A 27,306-nucleotide genomic window follows, 5' to 3' on the forward strand; every position below is an offset into this window, starting at 1 on the left:
GATCAGGGTGGTTCAGTGTTGTCATTCTCTTGGATCAATATGTAAAGTATGTCATTTGTAACACTTTGGATTGTGTCCAACTGACTGCGAGCTGCAGAATTTTAAAAACCAGGATGATTTTCTTTGTCCGGTGGAGTGGTGTCTCTGACCCACTGTGTCAAGACCCTCTCCTTGCTAGCAAGTAAATAAAGACAATCTGTTGGTTAAGTATTTTGTGTTAATGTGTGCTTATGTTAAAGTCTCGGAAGTCGAGATTTCGACAGTCATTCACATTGTGAGGAGATTTTCCCAGTCTATCTGCAACATGAAAGAACTATTCCAGATTGAAGTCTTCTCTAAAGGAGCATCGTGTCAATGCAAGCTGAGAACCCTTCCAGTATTACCTTCAAACAAGAGCAAATCTTCCATATGTCGGAAAGGCTTCAACTGCTGATCCAGCAACACATGCATGCGGGCTTTTCCATTCCAGAGGCTGTTAGAGGTACTTAAGTGGGTTTTAAAAATCTGTGGGTAAGGAGCCGGAAAAAATTCAGTTAAAGAAAGGGAAACAGATCTGAACAGAGAAAGGACCTGTAGAAAGTGAACCATACACAGTGGATGGAAGGAAGCAATTCCAGTGATCCCACTGACCTTCAGTTCATCCTCCCCTCCCCACCACCAGCCTCCCTGTATCATCTTTGTTCCTGTGCAAAAGGGGCTGTATCCCATTCCCCACACAGGGCCTACAGAATGTGGCTGCCATTCAGTGGGAATGAACTATTACTGATAGATTGAAGTGTCCTTGTACTTTAAAAGGATGGGATGCATCTTCATCATTGCATCAAACTTTGAACGTGGCAGTGATTGCAAACCAAGAATTACACTCGTCACTCTCGTTTATAACTGTAATGAATTTATATTAAAGGGGATGCAGACTTTGTAAGCACATTCTATAATGGCTGACACATATTTGGGGATACTTTAGTTAGCTATCCCCTGCCATGAATATGCAGGTCTGTTTAAAAATGAAAACCTTAAACCGAGGAAGCTGAGGTAGCAATGTCCCACATAGCTCTATCACGTTGTTCCCAAAGTGTGTTGTAATACAGATTCAGAGCAGCAATGCTGGCAGATAATGTTATATCTGAGTAGCCATATTGGCATGGAGGTAACACTCCATGGAACTGGAGATCTCATTTTTATACTTATTCAAAAGGCAGTCAAAGGATACTTCAGGAGTGCTCAAAAGCATCTTGAAATTCTTTCATGGTTTCAAAGTAGATTAAACTATTTGTATATGTCCAATACCGTGCTGCTGAGTATTTGTTTCTGTGTAAATTTACAACCACTAATAAATTTGTTTTTTTAAATTTAGCCTAAACTATAGGATCTGTCAATATGGCTGTTTTTTTGTCTATTGAAATATCTCAGACCGTGAGCCAGTATCCTATATGTCTTGCATCTTGCTTCCTTCCCATTTCTGTTTCCTCCTCCATCCCACAACCTTCAATGATCTCTGCATTTCTTCAAATCCGGCCTCGAGCATCCCTGGTTTTAATCTCTTCACTATGGGCAGCTAGTCTTTCAGTTGCATCAGCTCAGAGCTCTGGAATTCCCTCTCTGAACCTCTCCATCTCTTTCCTCCTGGTACACATGAGTAAACTTTACCCACACAAGTAAATTCTTTAAAGAGATCTGGCACATTCTCATCAATCAATTCCTGATCAGGCTGTACATTCATTTGCACCTCTTTTACTTCAACTGGGCTTTCCTTTACCACTTTAACAAACCCCTCTGGCTTATCCTGTTTTGTAAGAAGTCTCACAACACCAGGTTAAAGTCCAACAGGTTTATTTGGTTTTTGCTACCAAATAAACCTGTTGGACTTTAACCTGGTGTTGTGAGACTTCTTACTGTGCTTACCCCAGTCCAACGCCGGCATCTCCACATCTTATCTTGTTTTACCATGTCAGCCTTCCCAGTGCTTATCTTAAATCATCAACACTGACCTTGCATGGCCTAATTCATGACAGTGAAAAGATCTGAGGCTTTTCATTTCTCTTCCACCCTCCTTAATTTCCTTTTTAACCTGAGGTACACTGTCTTCATTATCCCACAAGATCTCCTTTACCTTTACCACCTGATGATTTCTCTTTTCCCCAGTTTCTATCCCTCACAGGTTGAAACTGATGTTGGAAACCAAACTTTGATTTATGAACTAATTCATAATTATCTGCCATTTCTGCTGCTAACCTCACAGTTTTAACCCTCTGCTCTTCCACGAGTTCTCACTACATCAGGAAGTGAATTTTTAAACTCCTCCAAAATAATCATTTCTCTAAGCCCTTATCTACCTATCAAAATTACTCTGTTTGATCCTTTCAAATTCAATGTACGATTGACCAGGTTCTTTCCTTAGATTTCTAAACCGTTGTCTGTAGGTCACTGGTACTAGTTCATAAGATGGATTTTTTTCACCTCATCATACTTCCCAGACATCTCCTTTGATAGTGATGCAAACACCTCATTAGCTCTACCTACCAACTTTGTTTGAATCAATAATACCCAATAGTCTGTGGTCATTTCATTTGTTTAGCCACTTTCTCAAATGAAATGAATAAGGCATCCTACATACCTGAAGGAAAAAATATTTGGGAAGACTGACGTGGTAAAACAGGATAAGCCAGAGGGGTTTGTTAAAGTGGTAAAGGGAAGGCATTTGACATCCTTCTCATCAAACCTTGGCAATGCTTGGACATATTTCAATAGGTCCCCACCAAGCCTTTGACTACGAAGCTCTTGCTGCTTTTCATCTTCATCATCACTATATTCGAACTGTACTTTTCCCTTTACTGCCGCCAATTTTAACTGACGTTCACTTTTTATTGCCAGTTTCCAAAGTTCAAATTCTCTCTTTTTCTGTTTCTTCTGAGAGGGCTATCCTTTCCTCTTTTCCTTTGCCTGCAATTCAAGCAGTTTCATTTTTTTCTTTTTGTGCTTCCCTCCCTCGGGCCTTCGCTACTTTCTCTCCTTTATTTTGAATTCAAACGTTTTAAATTCTTTCTCATGTTCAAGCTGTTTCATTTGTAATTGAATTCTAGCCATTTCCAATGATTCTGATTGTGTTCCTGGCTATTTTAAATGCGGAACTATCACCACAATTATCTTTCCCTTCCTTACACCGTCAGGTAATGCCAACTGCAATGTTTTCGCCAATTCCAGTAGCTTTGTTTTAGACACCTTTTGTAAACCACTCTGCGTGATTTCTTCCACACCCCTGAAAGAGCCATTATTCCACAAGGCACTCCCTATTTAAGCCTGAATGCAACACCTGAAAAGAAAATATAAATATGCTCACCACTCTCTGTCTTTGAGTTCAACAATCCCAAATCAATCAAGAAATATAGATTTTAATCTACAAATGAGCTCCCAATTGTTATAATTCAGGTCAGAAACTCCAATGTGTTTTATGAAGTCCGCCTGGATCATCTGTTTTGCACTTTGAATTTGGCTAGGATAAGCATGATATGTTTCACTTCAGGTATGATTCAAATGACCCACTAAGGAGTTTTTATCGAACAAAGTTTATTTAAGAATATAGTTAACATGTAAACAAAGGAAATTAGCAATAACTTTTACCAATTACGAACAAAAAACAAAACAGCCATGATACTGTATGACCCTTAAATATATCTAAAATGTTCCAATCAAACAAAACATCCCTATACAAAACCCTTTCCACAGGTTCAGTACAGAAAGTACAAATGCTCATGTGATGCTGAAACATAGTTCCCTGGGTGGAGAACTGAAACTCTGACTTCCCAGTCTTGTTACTTCTAGCAGCCCTCTGGATATACAAAAAGAATAGCTTGAAGTCAGAACAGCTTCCTAAAACATCAGGGAGAGAGAGAGAGAGAGATTCTAGGCAAGCCAACCATGAACAGCAGATGTTTGACTCCAGGACTCCAGGAACCTTGCTTCCAGCCAAAAGCAGTTTTCCAAAAAGGGAGAGAGAAACACTGCTTTTGACCTAATGTCCACCCCCTTCTAAACTAAAACTGAAAATGAATCCTTAGATTTTTTTTCCCTGGGGAGAAAACACCTGACTTTGACATGTCAATCAATCTTCCCCTCACAATGCAAGGTCATAAAAGATCCCAAAGTAAAAATAAACAAAACTCAATTTAAGCCATTGAAGTAGCAATAAAAAGACTTCTAGCAGATGGCTTGGCAACAATGAGGAAAAAAAGAAAAGGTCTGTTTACAGCTGCAGAGAACATGATTCAAAAACATTCTTCAAGATACACTAACGTCATACTACATTTAAGATGCTATACAAATGAAAGTTTGCTGATGTCCTTTTTCTGGTCTGCCCTATGAGTCCAGAAGCATGACAATGTGGTTGACCTTTAACTGCCCCTCTGCAATCGTCTTACTGGTCAGAATCCTGGACCTCCTCTCTCTCTAATGGCACAGTGGATGTACCTACACTAAAGAGACAGCAGTGGTTCAAGAAGACAGACCACCATCACCTTCTCAAAGTAATTAGGGCAATAAATACTGACCTAGCCAGCAACACCTGCATCCTTTGAAAGAATAAAGGAGGAAAAAAAATGATAATTCTTCTCACCCACAGCATTTGTGTTTCTGTTGCTGGGAAGTGAGAGCTTGCCCCTGAAGTGTACTTGGAGACTGAATCAGCACTGTTAGGTGAAAGTCTGATTCAGAACAGTAGTTACCAGCTGCTAACTACTTTTTGATGTTCGTTACTAATTGTGCACCATTTTATAGAGCATCTTTATCACAGCAAAAGGTTACAAAGCACTGGAACCATTAATTTTGCATAATCCTGGTGGGATTACAATTCACTCCGAATTTGACCAGGTCATTTTGGATCTTACCATTTAAAAAGTTGCTTCACAAGCAAAGGAAACTCCACTTAGCCATTTGCTAACACCCAATCCTTCCTGGATCAATCATATGATGTAAATTGGGTGCTGGGCAAGATCTGTGAAACTGTGGAATTACAACTTGCTTAGGACCTGAACACAGAAAGAGCAAGGTGCAGCTACTTGAGTCACAGTTGCAGCCAAACCCAGGCTGAAAAATAATCATGTCCTTGACATCTTTGCAAATCTCTCCTTATCTCTGACCTAGCCCTGACCTTCTGTTCTGCTCCACTTTCTCCAACTATATAATCCACCACATCTCGATCCCTCTTCAGCTCTGAAGAAGTCAAATGGAGTCAAAATCTTAACTCTATTTCTCTCTCTACAGATGCTGTGTTTTTCCTGCATTTTCTCTATTTCCGAAAATTACATTGATATTCATGTACTCCTCCCATATTGCATGGTATCTGTGTAAACCGAGAACTGTGTTTGGATTTGGACGTGTACTCCTTCATGATTTTCTAGCCATTATAATACTTTTCCTTAGAATTTGTATAAATTCTAAGATGCACTTTAACTCATATGGGCCTTAACATCTGAGCCAAATATCAAAGAGATTGAGGGAGGAATTTCTCATGCTGAGAGAAATCAGGTATACAAGCTTAAATAAAACAGAATTCTGGAATTATTCCACAGGTCGATCAGCCTCTGTGGTGAGAAACAGAGTTAATGTTTCAGATTGATGGAATGTTGTCAGAACATAATTACCCTTATTGTTTCAGGAGAAAATTACCCACCAAGTAAGACGGTGACTTCAGGTTCCCGAAATGCATGGCTGTGTGACACTGCCTCTGTCCCTGATAGTAATCCCAGTCTGATCTGGATTCTGACTCTGTCAGTGACTCAGTTCCCAGTAATGCTCCTGATCTGATCTGGATTTGCACTCAGTTCCCAGTAACAATCCTGATCTGATCAGGATTCACAGTCAGTGACTCAGTTCCCTGTAACAATCCTGATCTAATCTGAATCAGACTCTGTCAGTGTCCCAGTTCCTAGTAATAATCCAGATCTGATTTGGATGGTAACTTCAGGTCCAGGAACACATGGCACTGTATCCTAGTCTCAGTTCCGAGTAATAATCCTGATCTGGTCTGGATTCACTCTGTCAGTGTGGAGTTCCCAGTTCTCCCTATTTCAGTACAGTGTATATTTCACAGATATAAACAAACTCTCAGATGGATATGATCTAGAGTGCATCTCTACTACTGAATATCAAATTGTCACATCAAGCCCTTTGTTCTGTGCGGTGGAGTCTCATACCGATCTCCCTGTTGTTATGGCAGAAAAACAAAAAGCTCAGAAATGTAGCATCTATTTGCCCTCTTAGGTAAATGTTGTTTCTTTCCTTCTCTGTGTTTTCCCCTTCTCTCCCCTTCCTCTGTTTTATTTTAGATTCTCACCTTCTTACACCAATATGGTTTGTATTGCCTTTACCAGTATTTCATTCTCCTCTCATTTGTCGGGAATGCGTATGTTGTTATATTTGGATAAGACATACACATTCTGCTGTTGGTCCTCCGATTTGAACCAGTAGTTTAGAATCATCTACTTCAGTGTCTTCTTTCATTTTTGATGATTGCGGCTCCTCTGGTTTCTGTTGCTTACTTTGTTGCTCAATTGCAATCAAAATTGGTCTGTATCTTTTTACAATGCCCTGTTGTGTCTGGACAATGCAAGATATCTGCTGCACTTGGTTGAGGTCATTAGGTTACGCTGAGGCTTCATATGTTTCATATGAAGCAATTTTTAAAAGCGGCATCTCGGCCTTTTGGCTAAGATGCAAATGAGCTCAAGTCTTGGAGGAGGATCCTCCCCCTTCTCCAATCAGCTTGACTCATGTAGATCAGGCCTAGGACAGGGTGGTTTTGGTCTCCCGTCCTGTCTTGTCAGCCTGGATCTGAAATGTCTCAACTTTTTGAGACTCTGAATTGGATTTGATTTGATTGAATTGGAAAAGTATTAAAAAAAAGATATCTGGTGTGATGCTTTCTCACTTCTCCAAATTTCGACTGGTCTTTGATCCAAACTTGCTTTCCCAGTCGGAGATCTGACAGTATTCTTACTCTGTGATGACTATCACAGTGTTTCACTTGTTAATTTCAGAAGTTACATGTCTTTTCGTACTTTCTCAAAGTCTGTGCGGGTGATTCTAAGCAGGGCAGCAGGTCGGGAGACTCAAATGGAGGCCGTATAGCCAGCATTCTGCTGGGCGTCACAGGCTCCCCGAGTCTCCAGGCGCCGGACTTCCGATGCCGTCAGCTCCACATCAGAAATCGGCGCAGAGCTGTATAATTTATTGAGATACTTATTATAATATAATTTACATTGAAGTAGTGGGCTCGGGACTGTGTCTCCCGGCCCGCCAGCTTCCGCCACCCCCTCCCCCGCCTCCCAACCTCTCCGCCATGCCAGGAGTGTTTCACTCCAGCAGGGTTTATAACAGCTCCCCACTTGTAGGGAGCTGGTGGCCCAATCCCACTGGAGTGCAGTTGGGGGGGGGCATCGAGGCTCCCCAGGAGGCCGGGGTGGGTGGGGCTGCGGCGGGGGTGTGGGGATCAGGACTGCAGTGTGGGCGGGGGGTGGCGGGCAGTGGTGGAGATCGAGACAGGCCGGAGAGGGGGGTGCAGGGCTCAAGACTGGCCTGGATATGTCCAGGGAGGGGCCAGCATTTGGGGGTTGCGAGGCCAGCGATCGGGAGGCTGACAGTGCGAGGCCACTGCACATGCATCAATCTTAGCGCTGACAGATCGCCGCATGCACAGTGGCCTGCTCAGCACTATGCTGTCGGCCTGTCCAGCAGGAATAGACCCCGCCTACTGATTTTTCACGTAAACCATGCTAGTGCGCAGAGTGTGGGAGATGCATTTTGAAAATCCTGCTGAAAAAAAACAGCGGGATTTACTCCAGTTTTTATGTGAATTCGACACTTCGAATTTTTGGGGGAGAATCCCACCCTGTGTCTTTGACCTGTGATGTCAATCTTGTGTGAAAGAGTAGGAATGTGCATCCTTCTGAGGTGTCATGGACTACAGTCTGGATGAAGGAACATTTTGATAACTAAGTTCTAAAGGACTTAACCCATAGTCCCCATGCTAACCTATGCCTTTGCATTTTAATTATATAAAAGCACCAATCATTCATAAAGGATGGGGTAAACACATTGTGGATCACCTTATTTAGAATCGGTACATGAGAATAGATATACATGGGTACGAAGCTCCTCATTCACCTGGATCTACTGGACTATCTGAATGAATGATTTACACAGTGGAATTCCTAATTCTCAAATGTAAACAGACCAAGCAAGATCTACACATTGCAATGTTACATTTGAGACCAATAACTTTAAGTGCAACTATTCCATCACCAGCACAGTTCGATTTGGCAAAGCAGTCTGTAGCAATCTACTCATTATAGTCTGTACTAAAGAAAATCTTTTAAAAGAACAAGAGGAGATAACCAAAGTGCCCGATAAAATTGTGGGGACAGAATTGCCAACTTTACATTTGGGACAAGAAGTATAGGATCACATAGTAGGATTTGTTCAGAACCAAGGTCCAATGACACATAAAGGTACAATGGTGAGGTGTAAATGAGGACTTTCTAGCTTCTCACCACAGTACAGTTGTATTGCATCAAGGACAAGATCCCAAATTAAACCAGCAAGAACATCCAAGAATGACAATCCCATAGCTCATTGTGAGCAATTAAAGACAACTCCAAACAGGGTTACAAGATCTGTGCGTAGTGTCATAGAGATATACAGCCCTTCAACCCATTGCGTCTGCGCCGGTCAAACCACCTAACTATTCTAATTCAATTTTCCAACACTTGGTCCATAGACTTGTATGCCTTGGCATTGCAAGTGCACATATAAATACTTCTTAAAAGTTATGAGGGTCTCTGCCTCCATCACGCTTTCAGACAGTGAGTTCCAGACTACCACTACCCTTTGGGTGAATATGTTTTTCCTCACATCTCCTCTAAATCTCCTGTCCTTTACACTAAATCTATGCCTCCAGTCATTGATCCCTCCACCAAGGGAAAATATATCTGTCTATTCTATCTATCCCCCTCATAATTTTATAGAATCAGTCTCCTCTGCCCCAAAGAAAGTAACCCCAGTCTATCCAAATCTCTCTTCATAAGTAAAACTCTCCAGCCCAGGCATTATCCTGGTAGATCTCCTCTGCACCCCTTTCAATGGCTATCACATCCTCCGATAATGTGGATTCCAGAACTGCACACAATATTCTAGCTGTGGCCTAACCAACGTTTTGTATAGTTCCAGCATAACCAGTTAAACTATGCCTCAGTTATTAAAGTCCAAAGATGTGCGGGTTAGGTTGATTGGCCATGCTAAAATTGCCCCTTAGTGTCCTGAGATGCGTAAGTTAGAGGGATTAGTGGGTAAATGTATAGGGATATGGGGGTAGGACCTGGGTGGGATTGTGGTCAGTGCAGACTCGATGGGCCCAATGGCCTCTTTCTGCATTGTAGGGTTTCTGTGACAAAGGCAAGGATACCATATGCCCTCTTAACCACTTCATCCACCTATCCTGCTACCTTAACGGACTGGTGTACATGATCCTTGGTGCTTCCCAGGGTCCTGCTGTTCATTATGTATTCCCTTGCCTTGAATGTCCTGCCACGTGGTTTTTTTGTTCCATCCTCTTTCTTTATTGGAACATGTTGGCCCTGTACTCTCTCTATTTTCTTCATGAATGTGCCCCACTGTTCTGTCCCAGATTTACCTAAAAGTGTCTGTTCCCCATCCATTCTGGCCAAATCATATCTGATCAACCGTCCCCCAGTTTAGAACTTTTCATTTTCCATAACAACATTGAATCTAACTGAGTCATGATCACTGTCTGCAAAAATGCTCCTCCACCGATACTTCAACCACTTACTTGTCCAGGACAGCCCCTCTCTTGTAGAATCTTCTACGTACTATCTTAAAAAGTTCTCTTGAACGTATTTTAAGAATTCTGCTCCCTCTAAACCTTTCGCCACGTCATGACTACCTGAGTTATTTTTTGGAAAATTGAAATCTGCCACTATCACTGCCATGTAACTTTTACTCTTCTCTGAAATTTGTCTATGTACCTGCTCTTCTATTTCTCTCAGACTATTAGGGCCTCTAGAACACCACCGGCATTGTGATTGCTCCTTTTTGGTTTTTAAATTCTACCCATATGGCTTCATTTGAAGAGGCTCCTAAGATGCCATCCCAGTTTACTGTCCTAATTGATTCCTTGATCAAAATCGCAATGCCCCCTCCTCTTTTACTTGCTTCCCTGACTGGCCTGAAGGTCCTATATCCTGGAATATTGAGCTGCCAATCCTGTCCCTCTCAGTATCTCAGTGACTCCATCAACTCATCTGTCTCATTCGTCAGGCTCCTTGTATTAAAATAAATACCCTCCAATCTTGCCAAACTCCCTTGTGTGTTAACTGGCCTATAACTCCTGTCCCTTCATTTGCTGTTTCATCTAATTTTGGCTGTGCATCTTCCCCTGCTAGCCCTTCTCTCAAATTCCCACCCACACCTTTTGTAAACCATCCTGAGTGACTTCTTCCACCCCCAGGAACATTTTAGCCTCTGAAAGAACCTTTATTCCATAAGACACTGTCTATTTAAACCAAATGCAACACATGAAAAGAAAACACAAATATACTCACCACTCGTTGTCTTTGAGTCCAATAATCCCAAACCAAACAAAGAATATAGACTTAAATCCCACAGAAGAGCCCCAGTTGTTATGATCCAGGCCAGAAACTCCAAAGTGTTTTCTCAAGATATCTTGGACCCTATGTTTTTACCTTTGAATTTCGCTCTGGTGAGCACAAGGTCTTTCACTCCAGGTATGATTCAAGTGACCCACGTGGAAGCTTTTATCAAACAAAGTTTATTTAAGAACACAGTTAAACTATAATAAGAAAAATCAGCATAACTTTTACCAATTACAAGAAAACAACCAGAATATTGTATAAACTTTAACAGCTATCTATGCTGATCCAAATCAAACAACTCCCTCAAACATACACCCTGTTCTAGGCTTGGCACAGAGGGCAAATATGTTCATGTGATGCTGGATTTTGCAGCTTTTTAACACCTGCTGTGAATTAGGCCTTTGGATGTTGAATTAAAATGCTGAGGCTTTCCAGTCCTGGAAACTTTCATCACACCTCGAGAGAGAGAGAGAGATGGAGACACTGCTTGCCTCTAGCTTCTAGCTAACAATGCACAGACAGTGTAATTTCCAACACCAGGGAGAGAAAACAAGAAACAATGCATTCTGTCTCCAGTCCAAACAGGTTGTGACAAAAATTAAAAACACTGAACCTGAAAATAACCATCCATCAACTGACCTGTCAATCATTCACCACCAGCAATTCAACAGGGTCATAAAAACCTTAGGACACTGCATTAGTCCAGATTAAGCATTGCTCCAATTACTCTGCTTCAGCAACAATAAAATATACTGGTAGACACTACGGTGCCAAAATAAACTACCAGGGCATGTTGAAAAAAACTGCAGAGAAACATGATTAAAATACATTTTTTAAAGGCACAGTATCGTCACAAACCCTTTAAGTTCGTTCAAACTTTCAGCAACACTGTCTAGGCAGCATTTATTGTCCTTGCCTCATTACCTTGAGACTACTATGGGGTCTGAGACTGGGGCCTCATGTTGGCTAGGGTGACAGATTAAATTTCCTGTATAACACCAGTGAATTAATATCGAACAATTTAGAGCAGAAGGCCATCCATCATCAGCTCTTTGAAAGAGCAGTCCATTTAGACCCACTCTCCCACTCTTCCCATATCACAATTTTTTTGTCGTTCTCCTTTAAAGTCTATTATTCAGCTAGTATCCATGTTAGAAAATCCCTTAGACCAAGGTAAATGATTCCCTATGATTCATAGAACATAAAACAGTACAGCACAGAACAGGCCCTTCGGCCCACGATGTTGTGCCGAGCTTTATCTGAAACCAAGATCAAGCTATCCCACTCCCTATCATCCTGGTGTGCTCCATGTGCCTATCCAATAACCACTTAAATGTTCCTAAAGTGTCTGACTCCACTATCACTGCAGGCAGTCCATTCCACACCCCAACCACTCTCTGAGTAAAGAACCTACTTCGGACATCCTTCCTATATCTCCCACCCTGAACCCTATAGTTATGCCCCCTTGTAATAGCTCCATCCACCCGAGGAAATAGTCTTTGAACGTTCACTCTATCTATCCCCTTCATCATTTTATAAACCTCTATTAAGTCTCCCCTCAACCTCGTCCGCTTCAGAGAGAACAGCCCTAGCTCCCTCAACCTTTCCTCATAAGACCTACCCTCCAAACCAGGTAGCATCCTGGTAAATCTCCTTTGCACTCTTTCCAGCGCTTCCACATCCTTCTTATAGTGAGGTGACCAGAACTGCACACAAGATTCCAAATGTGGTCTCACCAAGGTCCTGTACAGTTGCAGCATAACCCCACGGCTCTTAAACTCCAACCCCATTAATAAAAGCTAACACACTATAGGCCTTCTTCACAGCTCTATCCACTTGAGTGGCAACCTTCAGAGATCTGTGGATATGGACCCCAAGGTCTCTCTGTTCCTCCACAGTCTTCAGAACCCGACCTTTGACCCTGTAATCCACATTTAAATTAGTCCTACCAAAATGAATCACCTCACATTTATCAGGGTTAAACTCCATCTGCCATTTTTCAGCCCAGCTTTGCATCCTATCTATGTCTCTTTGCAGTCTACAACAGCCCTCCACCTCATCCACTACCCCACCAATCTTGGTGTCATCAGCAAATTTACTGATCCACCCTTCAGCCCCCTCCTCTAAGCCATTAATAAAAATCACAAATAGCAGAGGACCAAGCACTGATCCCTGTGGCACTCCACTAGCAACCTGCCTCCAGTCCGAAAATTTTCCATCCACCACCACCCTCTGTCTTCGATCAGACAGCCAGTTACCTATCCAATCGGCCAACGTTCCCTCTATCCCACACCTCCTTACTTTCATCATAAGCCGACCATGGGGGACCTTATCAAACGCCTTACTAAAATCCATGTATATGACATCAACTGTCCTACCTTCATCAACACACTTAGTTACCTCCTCAAAAACTTCTATCAAATTTGTGAGGCACGACTTGCCCTTCACAAATCCGTGCTGACTATCCCGGATTAATCCGCATCTTTCTAAATGGTCGTAAATCCCATCTCTAAGGACCTTTTCCATTAATTTACCAACCACCGAAGACTAACCGGCCTATAATTACCAGGGTCATTTCTATTCCCTTTCTTAAACAGAGGAACAACATTCGCCACTCTCCAGTCCTCTGGCACCATCCCCGTGAACAGTGAGGACCCAAAGATCAAAACCAAAGGCTCTGCAATCTCATCCCTTGCCTCCCAAAGAATCCTAGGATATATTTCATCAGGCCCAGGGGACTTATCGACCTTCAGTTTATTCAAAACTGCTAGTACATCCTCCCTCCGAACATCTACTTCCTCCAGCCTATTAGCCTGGAACCCCTTCTCTTCCTCAAAAACATGGCCCCTCTCCTTGGTGAACACTGAAGAAAAGTATTCATTCATCACCTCTCCTATCTCTACTGACTCCATACACAAATTCCCACTACTGTCCTTGACCGGCCCTAACCTCAAGCTTGAGAGTGTTGTCCAAATCCAAGTACAGATGGGTTGATATGGTCAGTACTATTGTAAACAGCCAAAGGGATGTGCTCTTTGATATGATCGGGCAATTTTTGGGATCTACCGACTACGTACTGACTTTACTCAACTAGCCTGTGTGCTCACAAAACTCTGAACATAATACCAAATGTTAGATGTGATTTCATATCTTCTGAATCAGAAGCTCCAGGTTTGAGTCCCACTGTGGGATTTGATGGCCAAGGGTGGTGCGTTCATAACATGATCATCCAGGTTAATTATTAACTTGTAAATCCTTCCAATACACCGATGGCACGTGTTAAGAGTGGTAAAGCCTCCTGTTCAGCCAGAACCTACGCAAAGCAAAAGCAAACCACTGCAGAACCTTGACATAAGCATGGATCAACACATGGAAATCCATGATCACCAATATCCTCTTAGGGCAAGGTACCTAGAGAGCGAGGGAGAAAGCCCTGTAAGATCCAAGTGCAACTGGGTGGAGTTTTTCATGCGCTTGTGAGTGCTCTTGCATTATGGCTCATCCTATGCTGTCAGCTGAGATAGAGGCAGGCTACTGACCTTTGTGTTCCATGAATTTCAATAATCTTGGCAGTCATTTTCTCCTTGGCTGAGGCACAAAGAGCTCAAGCATATAAAAGCTTCTGACAAAGGTCAGACTCCTTCAGTCTCCATGACTTCATGAGGTTCTAATGTCATCAGAGAGGCTGAGACACCACAATTCAAGTCAGGAACACTGAAAGGAACCTGAAGATGCTGCAGGCACACGCTATTCCATACACTTTGGAAGACAGCATGAGACCACCATCCTCCAAGCCTGAGCCTACCACGTCATGTTGCCTGAGATGCTCCTGGTGGGGGTCCTCTGGAGGGCCAGGACCTGAAGGGCCCCGACCAACTTTTGGGTGGCACTAATATTGTTGTCTCTCTGTTCTGTCCGCTGCCCCTGATCAGAAAAGGGCAGGGGGTGGGGGTGGATTCAGAAGGGTTGATCTCTCCCAGAATCTCCTAGTGGAAAGTCCTGGGCCCTCCTTCCTGGGGGACATTGCTGCAGAACTTTTCATCTATCTTCAACCATACACGCTTGGTTTGGTGAGCTGGTCTCTTCCCGTCCTCTGAGGGAGAAATACTTCTTTCTATTCCTGTTGCAAACTGGAGGAGAGAATTTGGGAGCAACTTTGATCTTCCTTCAGCCATGTTAAATACTGGTGCAGTATTCAGAGCTCTCTCTGTTCCATCTTTTCAAAGACATGCCAGTGTTTCAGGGACCTAAATGGATACCATCTCTCCCTGCCAACCACGTACCGTTTACCACTATCACAACTCTGCTCCCCACTCACGCAGCCATACCATTCGCTTTTGGTCCTGACGATGAGACTTGCTAGGGGCGATTCCCCGCTTCCGCTAGCTGGAAGCAGGGTCGCTGCTGGCCAAATAAATTGGACATAAAGACCCGATGAGATTCGCACAAGGCGTCTAAACCTGTTGCGATTCTCCTGATCTGCCTCACCAGCCCTAATCAGTGATGAATGCACTGAAAATGTAATTGACATATTGTTACTGGGTTTGAGGCCAGCTACTTCAGCCTACCATTATGCTCCCCCACCCCCCCCCCCCCCCCCCCCCCCAACTCCCTCTCCACATTGGGAACTCCAGCAGGCACCAACCAAACAGTACAGATCCTGACAGGCATGCACCTGGTGTCTCGGACTCTGAGGGGGTTGGGGAGGGGGGGTGCAAGGAGGTAGGTGTCCATGTGCCCCTCTGCCACTCCCAAGCTGCAGATGGAGAGTCCCCAAGGGACATGGGGGTTGGGTCAGCTCTGGCTTGGAGGATGGGGGTCTCATGGTTGGACTGCCCCTTCTTGCCCTAGAAAAGTGGAGATCATTCTTAGCATGGTGAGTTCAGGCAGCTTTCTGATTAAAATTTTCATTCTTGTCTCTGTACAGTGAAACCTTTGAAATGCCTGGTGACTTTAATACCCATGCCCCCTGGACACCATGAAGCCTTCAAAATTACAGCAGCAGTCCATTCAACAGAAGGGATTCCCATAGAATTCTCTCAGAATCCTATGATAAATCGACAACTTAAATACCACTGCACCATTTAATGACCATTTAGAAGTCTGTGTAATGTTTCATTGACCCTATTGAAGCACCTCAGAGTGCAACATGATGTGTAGAGAACGTGAATCATGTTGCACTTTGTCAGATGGCCATTTTGAAATGTTTGTAATAAAATCCCTAGATTGCAGAAGGAGGCTATTCAACCCATCAAATCTGCACCAACCCTAGTATCATACCCACCCCATCCTATCCCCATAACCCCATACATTTACCATGGCTAATCCATCTATCCTACGCACCTTATGACACTAAGGGGCATTTTTTTAAAACTAAGGCTGATCCACCTGACCTGCACATCTTTGGCCTGTGGGAAGAAATGGAGAACCCAGAGGAAACCCACGCAGACACAGGGAGAATGTGCAAACTCCATGTGGTTGTACTGCTGGTTTGCGGTGGACAGAAAGGATCGAGCATGTGGACATAAAGAAAGAGGATGTGTTGGAACTATTGAATGGCATCAAGGTTGGTAAGTCGCCGGGACCGGATGGGATGTACCCCAGGTTACTGTGGGAGGCGAGGGAGGAGATTGCGGAGCCTTTGGCGATGATCTTTGCATCGTCGATGGAGACGGGAGAGGTTCCGGAGGATTGGAGGATTGCAGATGTGGTCCCTATATTCAAGAAAGGGAACAGGGACAGCCCGGGAAATTACCGACCGGTGAGTCTAACCTCAGTGGTTGGTAAGTTGATGGAGAGGATCCTGAGAGACAGGATTTATGATCATCTAGAGAAGTTTAGTATGATCAAAAGTAGTCAGCACGGCTTTGTCAAGGGCAGGTCGTGCCTTACGAGCCTGGTTGAGTTCTTTGAAAATGTGACCAAACACATTGACGAAGGAAGAGCGGTGGATGTGGTCTATATGGACTTCAGCAAGGCGTTCGATAAGGTCCCCCATGCAAGACTTCTTGAGAAAGTGAGAGGGCATGGGATCCAAGGGGCTGTTGCCTTGTGGATCCAGAACTGGCTTGCCTGCAGAAGGCAGAGAGTGGCTGTGGAGGGGTCTTTCTCTGCATGGAGGTCAGTGACCAGTGGAGTGCCCCAGGGATCTGTTCTGGGACCCTTGCTGTTTGTCATTTTCATAAATGACCTGGATGAGGAAGTGGAGGGATGGGTTGGTAAGTTTGCTGACGACACCAAGGTAGGTGGTGTTGTGGATAGTTTGGAGGGATGTCAGAAGTTGCAGCGAGACATAGATAGAATGCAAGACTGGGCGGAGAAGTGGCAGATGGACTTCAACCCGGATAAGTGTGTAGTGATCCATTTTGGCAGATCCAATGGGATGAAGCAGCAGTATAATATGAAGGGTACCATTCTTAGCAGTGTAGAGGATCAGAAGGACCTTGGGGTCCGGGTCCATAGGACTCTTAAATCGGCCTCGCAGGTGGAGGATGCGGTCAAGAATGCGTACGGCGTACTAGCCTTCATTAATCGAGGGATTGAGTTTAGGAGTCGGGAGATAATGCTGCAGCTTTATAGGACCCTGGTTAGACCCCACTTGGAGTACGACGCGCAGTTCTGGTCACCTCATTACAGGAAAGATGTTGAAGCCATTGAAAGGGTGCAGAGGAGATTTACAAGGATGTTGCCTGGATTGGGGGGCATGCCTTATGAGGATAGGTTGAGGGAGCTTGGTCTCTTCTCCCTGGAGAGACGAAGGATGAGAGGTGACCTGATAGAGGTTTACAAGATGTTGAGAGGTCTGGATAGGGTAGACTCTCAGAGGCTATTTCCAAGGGCTGAAATGGTTGCTACGAGAGGACACAGGTTTAAGGCGCTGGGGGGTAGGTACAGAGGAGATGTCAGGGGTAAGTTTTTCACTCAGAGGGTGGTGGGTGAGTGGAATCGGCTGACGTCGGTGGTGGTGGAGGCAAACTCGTTGGGGTCTTTTAAGAGACTTCTGGATGAGTACATGGGATTTAATGGGATTGAGGGCTATAGATAGGCCTAGAGGTAGGGATATGATCAGCGCAACTTGTGGGCCGAAGGGCCTGTTTGTGCTGTGGCTTTCTATGTTCTATGTTCATACAGTCACCCAAGCTGGGAATCGAATCTGGGTCCCTGGCACTGTGAGGCAATGCTAATCTCTGTGCCCCACCTTTTGCAAAAGAAAATATCCATATTGAGTTAGTCCAGATTACTGCAACAGGTGCCAGTTCTACTTGATACTTTATTGGCGCTGCAACTGTGCTTCTCAAGCACTCCCTGCTATTGAATGATGCCAGTCTGATCTCAGATATAGAATAGAAAATGCCAAGTCATTTGAATAGTAAAGACAACTCTGCTTTGATTGAGGGAATCCTTATTTCCACAGTCTAACTTTACTCAGGATGACAAGAGCCAATTAGATCAACAGAGAGTTATTCATAGACACAAGATCTAACGCAGTTAAGATGAATTGCTTGTATTTGGATCTTGCCAGTATCTGATTGATGATCTGGATCTTGAGGTTGACCTCATCTTAGATTATTGGACACCCCAGTGTGATAACGGTCATTCTAGACACATTATATGCAATTCCAATATACTTACAACATGGAGTCACCCTCATATCTCCAGGAGATTTCAATAGTCAGATGGAATTCTTGGATAATACTTTCTCAGCTGACTTAAATCTCGAATTCCATACAAGTGCTTCCACCATCCTTCTTCTCAATACTATTTGGCTATTTCTCAGCATTCTGTACAGAATAAGGTTCAGTTCCTTTGGAACTTCATCAATGGTAAAATCCTATCATTCCACAACTAATTCAGCATTTTCCAGTTGCCAACTTGTCTCCGATGTCTGTGGGGAATGTTTGTTTTATTTCAATTCTTCATTCTACTTTGGGAATTGGTATCAGTAATCTAAGTTCTAAGATGTGTTAAAAGTTAACAATGACTAGGAGCCACTCAGCTTGGAGGATTATATGTCTTGCTATCCAGAGTTGGTCTTCAAAACCTTGGTCATGTCGTAAGAGATTTTTCTGAAACACATTGTGCTGTGGAATCCCAATTATTACATCCAAATGCTGCTCCTTTAGCCATTCAGAAGATGGCAGAGCTCCAGCCATGACTGCTGCTCATAGCACTTCTTCGGAAAATGTGCATTCACTGCTTGACAAGCAATTTATTTGGAATTCAGTTCCTGTCTTGGACTTCACTCACCTTGATCTGCATTATCCAGGGAGCTCAGAATCTGAGAAATTATTTGTGTGGCCCTGACAACACCTTTAGTCCATGTTCACGGAATAATCCATCTGGAGTAAGACTTGAACCCACAACCATGTTCTCTGAGGACTTGAGCACAAAAATCATAGGGACACTCCAATGCAGTACTGAGGAGTGGGACGGGAGAGGCTATGGAGAGATTTGAGAACAAGCTCAAAAAGTTTAGCTTTCCTGGGAAGAGAGAGTTATTCCTTGAATTTTACTCCTGATGTGCTGTTAGAGTGTTGCCTAAATAATAGAATTTGCATTAGTGAATGAAAGCAGAATGGTTAATCAGCAGTATTGATTGAAGACAATCTCTTAAAATGTCCATTCCAGCTGACACCAGGGACTTCACCTTTGAGCTTCAGGAACCCAGACACAAAAACAACACTGATACCTTCAGCGCTAAACTAGTCATCACTAAGTCAAATTAAACTTTCAGGCTGCCAGTTTACAGGGAGAAAAGCATTCTGTACATAGTCTTGAGACTTAATCCCTTAGAGCAGGATTTTCCAACAGGTCTTGCCCGTGGGATATTCCAGTCCCACTGATGGCTCCTACTGCGGGTTCCCTGGAGGTGGAGGGTGCGAGCAGCAGTAAACTCCATTGACATCAGCAAGACCGGAAGATTCCAACGTCCACCAATGGCAGGCAGACTCAGCTGCCGCAGAACAAGCCACTGAGGGGGAGTGGGGTGGGGGGAGGAAAGGGGGCAGAAAATCCCACCCTTAGAAACTTAATCCAATGCAACTGACATATTGTCAGCCATGAGTTAGTTGCACTCTCATCTTTGAATCAGAAGGCTATGGGTTCAAATCGCACTTCAGAGATTTCTGCAGTTTTGCACTGTTAGAGGTACCAACATTCAGATGAGTTAAACCAAGATGTCATCTATCCTCGAGGTGAGTGTAAAAGATGTTATGACACTACACTACAGGAAAGGAGCTGATTTATCTCCAATGTCCTGGTTAATATGGATGTTGGAATCAACACCACCAGATCAGATTACCTGGTCATTATCATTGTTGTCTTTGGGGACTTTCTGTTTGAAAATTGACAGCCACATTTCTTACATTGCAGTTGGGACAACAATTCAAAAAGGACTTCATTAGTTGTAAAGAGCTCAAAAGTACTATGAACTCACCGAAATTAATATATGAATGTAAGTCTTTTTTATTAGTGTCACAAGTAGGCTTACATTAGCACTGCAATGAAGTTACTGTGAAAATCCCCCAGTTGTCACACTCCAGCACCTATACAATGGGGGAGAATTTAGCATGGCCTTAACTAGCATGTCTTTCAGACCATGGGAGGAAACCGGAGCACCCTGAGGAAACCCACACAGACACGGAGAGAATGGGTAGAAGGTGCAGACTCCGCACAGTGACCCAAGCTGGGAATTGAACCCGGGTCTCTGGCGCTGTGAGGCATTGTGCACCGTGCCATCTTGTTTCCATGCTTAGGGAAATGTTGTGTCTCGTATTAACTAGAAATTATAAATGGATCATGAAGAAATTATACAAGCTCATAGTGACATTGACCAATATATATGTGCGTTTATTTTGAGTTATAAATCGATACAGAAGATTGATAAAACAGACAAACAGCACAATATTCAGTTTACACCAAACTTTGACTCAATCAAAATAACAAAGCTTTTGGAAATGATTCAAGATCTTTTCCAGATTGTGAAATGAATGTTGGAAGAATGTAAGGTAAACATTATCATCCTGTTAAGACATCAAGGTATGGACTAAGAAAACCCAGATCTGCAAAGATCCATGCCCATTCCCTCACCATACAGGAGTACAACAGGCAGGTGAATACAAACATCACCCATGGCAATAACAATTGTTAGCTGAAGGGGATCTGTCTATAATTCACATCACTAACAAAAATGGTTCAAATCTACCCCACTCCTATTGTCAAGAGCTGGCTCACTTAACTAATGCACACACTCACAATAGGGGAAACCTCAGAATACTACAGACAAGTGTATTTAAAATTCCTCTGCTTTAGTCTGGCTCACAGGTTAGCAGCACTGGATGGAGCTCATTTCCAATGTAGGAACCCATCAATGGTTACAGTGTTCATGTGGGTCCATGAAATAGTTTCCATTCCTGGAGACATTCTTCCCTCAGGTGAATTAGACTGCACTTTCTAATTCCCAACTCTCTGCTCTTTGGCCTTCCATTTCCCACAATGCTTCTGTAGCCATCAATCTGGTTTGACTTTTTACACCTTTAATCCTAAAATTATCTTTGTCGCTTCCTCACCATTTCCCAAGTCCAAGGGCTAAAAACTTGAAATCATCTGGTGCACATGAGCCATCCATTGGCAGATCTGACATCAGGTAGTCCTGCTTTCCTCTGTCAAAATTGTTCATGACTCCAGGACCATCCTGAAAAGATAACTCATGACTTCTCCTTCCCAAAACCAACTGTGTCCTTGTGGAGGTTATGTTCCCACTATACAGATCTCTTTTAGACCCTATATGGAGAACTGTGGTCAGTTCTGGGCACAGCACCCCGGGAAGAATATGTTGGCCTTGGACGGGGTGCAGTGTAGATTCACCAGAATATTCCTGAAACTAATTGAGGTGTTTCAGATGATTAAATGAGTTGATAAGAGTAGTTAGAGAGAAACCATTCCTCTAATGGGAGAGTCCAGAACAAGGGGACAAAGCATTAAAATTAGAGCTAGGATGTTCACAGGTGATGTCATCAAACACTGGAACTCTCTCCCCACAAAAATTTGCTGAGTTTGGGGGGTCAATTGAACATTTCAAAACTGACATTGATAAATTTATCGTTCGACAAGGGGATTAAGGATTACAGAGCTAAGGCAGGTAGATAGAGTTAAAATACAGATCAGCCATGATCTAATTGAATGGCACAAATGGCAAAATGAAGGACTGCTCCAGTTCCTACATTCCTTAAATTCCTCTCGGTTGCCTTCTCCACTCTCATCGCCAACAATTGGTCAGTGTCACCCTCTTCGACCTCCAGCTGAACTTCCAACCCCACACTGTCTCCATCATAAAGATCACCCACTTCCACATCTGTTCCATTGCTCACTTCCAACACCGTCCCACCCCTGCGTAAATCAATTTGCAGTTGAAATCCTCATCCATGCTATTGTTCCAACTAGGCTCTGGTCTATAGACCATTCCAGTGCTCTCCTGTTGATCTTTCCATCTTTCACTCTCTGTAGGTCAGTTAAAACTCTGTGGTCTCTGTACTAACTCACACACCTATCAGTCCTGAACTCGCTGACCCGCACTGGTTGTCAGCCACCAGTCCTCAACACCGCGCCCCCCCTCCCCCTCCCGCCCCCCCACCCCTCCAACCAGTGCTGCCAATTTAAATTCTCACGCTAGTATACAAATGGGGCCATGACCTCACCACTCTATGTCATCTCTATGTTGGTCTTTAGTACACCTGCCAACTTCCTTCTCGGCTCTATGCTCATAAATTCCCTCCTTAAACCTCTCTGCATCATAATCTCTCTTCTTATTGTGACTGACCAGGCTGATTCTCAATTTCAGATCTTTGCCCACATAGGGCAGGATGTTCCATGGGTTAGTGAGATCCCGTGTCCTTTTTCTTTGTTTCACTGTCAGTGCATTGGTCTCATCAGTAAAGTGCAGGAGCTTGAGTCTGAAAAAAAATCCTCTGTCACTCATTTTTATTCAGTGTGAATATAATGGAACATAAACTGAATTACAGAATTGTTATGGCACAGGAGGCGGCCATTTAGCACATCAAATCTGCACCGACTCTCTGACAGAGTATCCTACCAGGCCCCCCCACCCGCATAAGCCCACACATTTTCTCATGGCTAATCCATCTAACCCACACATCTTGGGACACTGAGGGGCAATTTACCATGGTCAATCCACCTAACTTTCACGTCTTTGAACTGTGGGAGGAAACCAAAAACATGTTTGCACCAACTCTCCAAATGAGCATTATGACATTCTCCTGCCTTTTCCCTGAAACCTTGAACACTGTTTCTATTTAAATAATCATCTAATGCCCTCTTGACTGCCTCGATTGAACTTGCATCTACTATTCCTCCAGGCAGTGCATTCCAGGCCTGAAGCACCGGCTGTATGTAAAAGATTTTTCTCACATCCCAGCTGCTTCTTTTGCAATCACTCTTAAGTCTGTGCTCTGCCGTCCTCAATCCTGTTCTGAATGGGAAGTTTCTCCCTATCTACCCTGTTCAGATCCTTCATGATTTTGAACATCTCTATCACATCTCCTCTTAACTTTCTTCTCTTAAAGGAGAACAGTCCTAACCTCTCCAATCTATCCTCATAACTGAAGTTTCTTATCCCATTTTTATAAACCAATGTTTTCACATTTTTCCTATAGTGTGATCCCCAGATCTGTACATAATTTTCCAGCTGAGATCGAACTAATGTCTTGCATAAATTTAGCATAACTTTGTTGCCCTTGTGCTCTATGCCCTTACTAATAAAGCCCTGAATACTATATGTTTTATTAACTGCTCTCAACATCTATCCTGCCTTCAATGATTTATGCACATCTATGTCCCTCTGCTCCTGTAAACACGATTTCCTCTTTAGAAATCCATGCTGGCTCTTCCGAATCAACCCACATTTTTCCACATGACTGCTAAGTTTACCACAAATAATAGTTCCTAGAAGCTTGCCAACCACTGAAGTTTAACTAACTAGTCTGTCATTGGTAGATTTATCCTTTCAACTCTTTTGAACAAGATGTAATGTCTACAATTCTCCGGTCCTCTGGCACCTCCTCTGAGTCTAGGGAGGACTGGAAGATTATGACCATGTCCCTGCAATTTCCACTTGCACTTCCATCAATATCCTTGGATGCATCCCACTCAGTCCCTTGTCATCTTTAAACACCAACAGCCATCTATCACATCCTTATCAATTTTGAACTCTCTAGTGACAGAGCTTCCTTTCCTGTCATCATGGCTTGGATCGCAATTATCTTTACGAAAGAGATAATACTTCAGTTATGCTCCCTGCCTCCATGGGTAAATTCCCTTTCAGCTCACTAATCGGCCCTGCTCCTCATTTTACCAGTCTTTTATGCCTATAGGAATCTTTGGGATTTCCCTGTATGTTGGCTGCCCAGTCTTTTCTCATAATCCATCTTTGCTTCTCTAATGTGCTTTACACCTCCCCTCTGAACCTTCTGTATTCCTCTTGGTTCTCAATTGCATTTTCTACCTGACATCTGACATAAGGACACAATTTATTATTTATCTTAATTTGTATTTAATCTCTCATCCAGGGAACTACAGATACATTTACCCTTGTTTTGCCCTTTGAGGGATTACACCTTGACTGTGCCAGAACCATTTCTTTTTTGAAGGTTGTTGCAGTTTTTCCCAACAACCTTCCATTCTACTCACCTGTTATTGCCCCATTGAAGTCGGCTCTCCCCCAGTTAATTTTTCTTATTCTGAATTATCACTTAGCCTTATCTACCATCATTCTAAACCTTACGTTACAAATGTTCTCCAACTGACAATTGATCCACTTGAACCACCTCATTTCCAAGAACCTGGTCGAACAGTGCATCCTTTCCTGTTAAACTGGACACATTCTGCTGCAGAAATATTTTCCTCTTGCCCCTCTTTGCCTTTTACACTACCACTGTCCCCGTTGACATTCGAGTAACTAAAGCCTGGAAATGACCATTGATCACATACTGAACTGGATCATCTGTATATATACTGTGGCTATAAGAGCAGATCAATGGCTCGGAATTCAGCAGAGCATAACTCACCTTTTGTCCACATTTTGCAAGGCATAGGTCAAGTGGAATACTCTGCACTTACCTGGATGAGTGCAGCTCCAATAACACTCAGGAAGCTCGATGCCAACCAGGACAAAGCAGTCCGCTTGATTGGGACACCACCCATCACCTTTAACCTTCACTCCTTCCACCACCACCAACACAGTGGCAGTGTGTATCATCTACAAGATGCTTTGCAGGAACTGACCAAAGCCACTGCAATGGCACCTTCCAAACCCATGACCTCTACTATCTAGAAGGACAAGGGCAGCAGATGTATGAGAACCACATTTGCAAGCTGCCTTCCAAGCCATACATCATCCTGACTTGGAACTACATCGTCGTTCCTTCACTGTTAGTGAGTCAAAATCCTAGGAACTCCCTTTCTAACATTACTGTTGGTGTACTTAAGAACAAAGAACAGTACAGCACAGGAAACAGGCCCTTTGGCCCTCCAAGCCTGTGCCGCTCCTTGGTCCAACTAGACCAATCGTTTGTATCCCTCCATTCCCAGGCTGCTCATGTGACTATCCAGGTAAGTCTTAAACGATGTCAGCGTGCCTGCCTCCACCACCCTACTTGGCAGCGCATTCCAGGCCCCCACCACCCTCTGTGTAAAAAACGTCCCTCTGATATCTGATTAAGCCGCAAGTACTGCAGCAGTTCCAGGTGGCAGCTCACTTCCAACTACTCAAGGGCAGTAAGGAATGGTCAATAAAAGCTGACCTAGCATGTGACACCAACATCCCGATACTGAATAAAACAAAAAAAAAGCATAAAATCTGCTCCTTCACTCACTCAGTCCTGAACATTGGTATGGATATTATGGGGATAAACTGCAAACTGATTTCCTTCACTCACTGTGTCCCCTCTTGGTTTTCAATCCATACAGCGGGGATACCAAAACTATGCCCAATCGGCTTGTGGGGCATATTAGGCATACTGATGCCTTACTTTGGTGATATTTGTCAAATTGGCCTTCTTGAACCAATTAAACCGATAGTGGGAGAGATTCCAAATAGACACTGCTAAGACAGAATATGCTTAGGAATGACAGCTCCCTGTGCGTGAAGTCAGGAATAAATATCACAGACAATGATCTCAGTGCAATGGAAGTAGGTGAACTGGCTCCAAGTCCATATGGAGACAGTGCTACATGGGGAGAGGAGGAGGAGTCAGCGAAACAACTCTGGCACTTGTCACAACACAAGGGTTCACCTCCCATGTGGGTTGACTGATGTCCCAGAAGGTTAACAATTACAAAGCTCACACCAATGGGGACTTGTCCCTTCATGAGAATGTTGATGGACCAGGAGAAATGTTGACTCCATGAAATCCTTGTCACACACCTGAATAGTTTCTCATCAATGTGGTTCAGGAGATTGGAGGCGTAGGTGAAATTTGTCTTACAACATTGAAAAGCCACTGCTGTCCCAAAGGGTTGAAGACATCATCAAAGCTTTATCTCAAGTCTGATATTAAACAGGTACTCACAAGTGTGAATGTTTGGATGGAGCATGAGGTACAAAACTTTGTGAAAGCTTTGTTACTCACCTAACAATTGAATAGCGCCTCTCTGGTGTGACTGTAGATGTGTGAATAGAGGGTTGCTGACTCAAAGAATGATTTGTCACAACTCACAAGTGAATGTTTTCTCCTATGTGAATGCGTTGGTGATTCAGCAGGGCCATTGGTTGTGCAAAGCTCTCATTACACAGCTCACAAATGAATGGCTTCTCCCCAGTGTGAATGCGTCGGTGATTCACAAGTGTTGAGGACCGGGCAAAGACTTGGTCACACACCTCACATTTGAATAGTTTCTCCCCTGTATGAATGTGTCGGTGATTCACAAGTGTCGCTGACCGTGTGAAAGCTTGGTCACACACCTCACATTTGAAGGGCTTCTGCCCTGTGTGGATCCTCTGGTGCATCAAGAGTTCAGATGATTGGGTGAAAGCCATCTCACAAACCTCACACATGAACAGCTTCTCCCCAGTGTGAGTGTGTTGATGCCTCACAAGCGTCGATGACCGTGTAAAGGCTCGGTCACACATCTCACACTTGAATGGTTTCTCAACTGTGTGGGTTCTCTGGTGCCTCAGGAGATCGGGCGAAGGCCATCTCACAAATCTCACACCTGTCGGGTGTCTCCGCTGTGTGGTTCCCCTGATGCATTAGGATGTTGAACTTGTGAAGGCTTTGTCACACACCTCACACTTGAACGGCCTCTCCCCTGTGTGCATACGTTGGTGTTTTCAGAAGGAAGAAGAGTGGGAGAATGATTTGTCACATACTTCGCAGGTGAATGGTTTCCCCCCTGTGTGAATGCGCTTGTGATACAAGAGGGTAGATGACTGTGCAACGCCCTCATTACACACCTCACACTTGAACGGCTTCTCCCCAGTGTGAGTACGTCTGTGATTTACGAGCGTCGAGGAAAATGTGAATGCTTGGTCACACACTTCACATTTGAATGGTTTCTCACCTGTGTGGATCCTCTGGTGCTTCAGGAGATCACAGGTACGAGGGAACGTTTTCTCACAAACCTCACACAT

General features: G+C 43.6%; 1 pseudogene; it reads right to left on the reverse strand.

Annotated features, from left to right (window-relative positions):
- Positions 1 to 217: 217 nt before the first annotated feature.
- On the reverse strand, positions 218 to 27,306 carry LOC144497712 (uncharacterized; annotated as a pseudogene).

The sequence above is a fragment of the Mustelus asterias genome, chromosome 8 (assembly GCF_964213995.1).
Source record: "Mustelus asterias chromosome 8, sMusAst1.hap1.1, whole genome shotgun sequence".
NCBI lineage: Eukaryota > Metazoa > Chordata > Chondrichthyes > Carcharhiniformes > Triakidae > Mustelus > Mustelus asterias.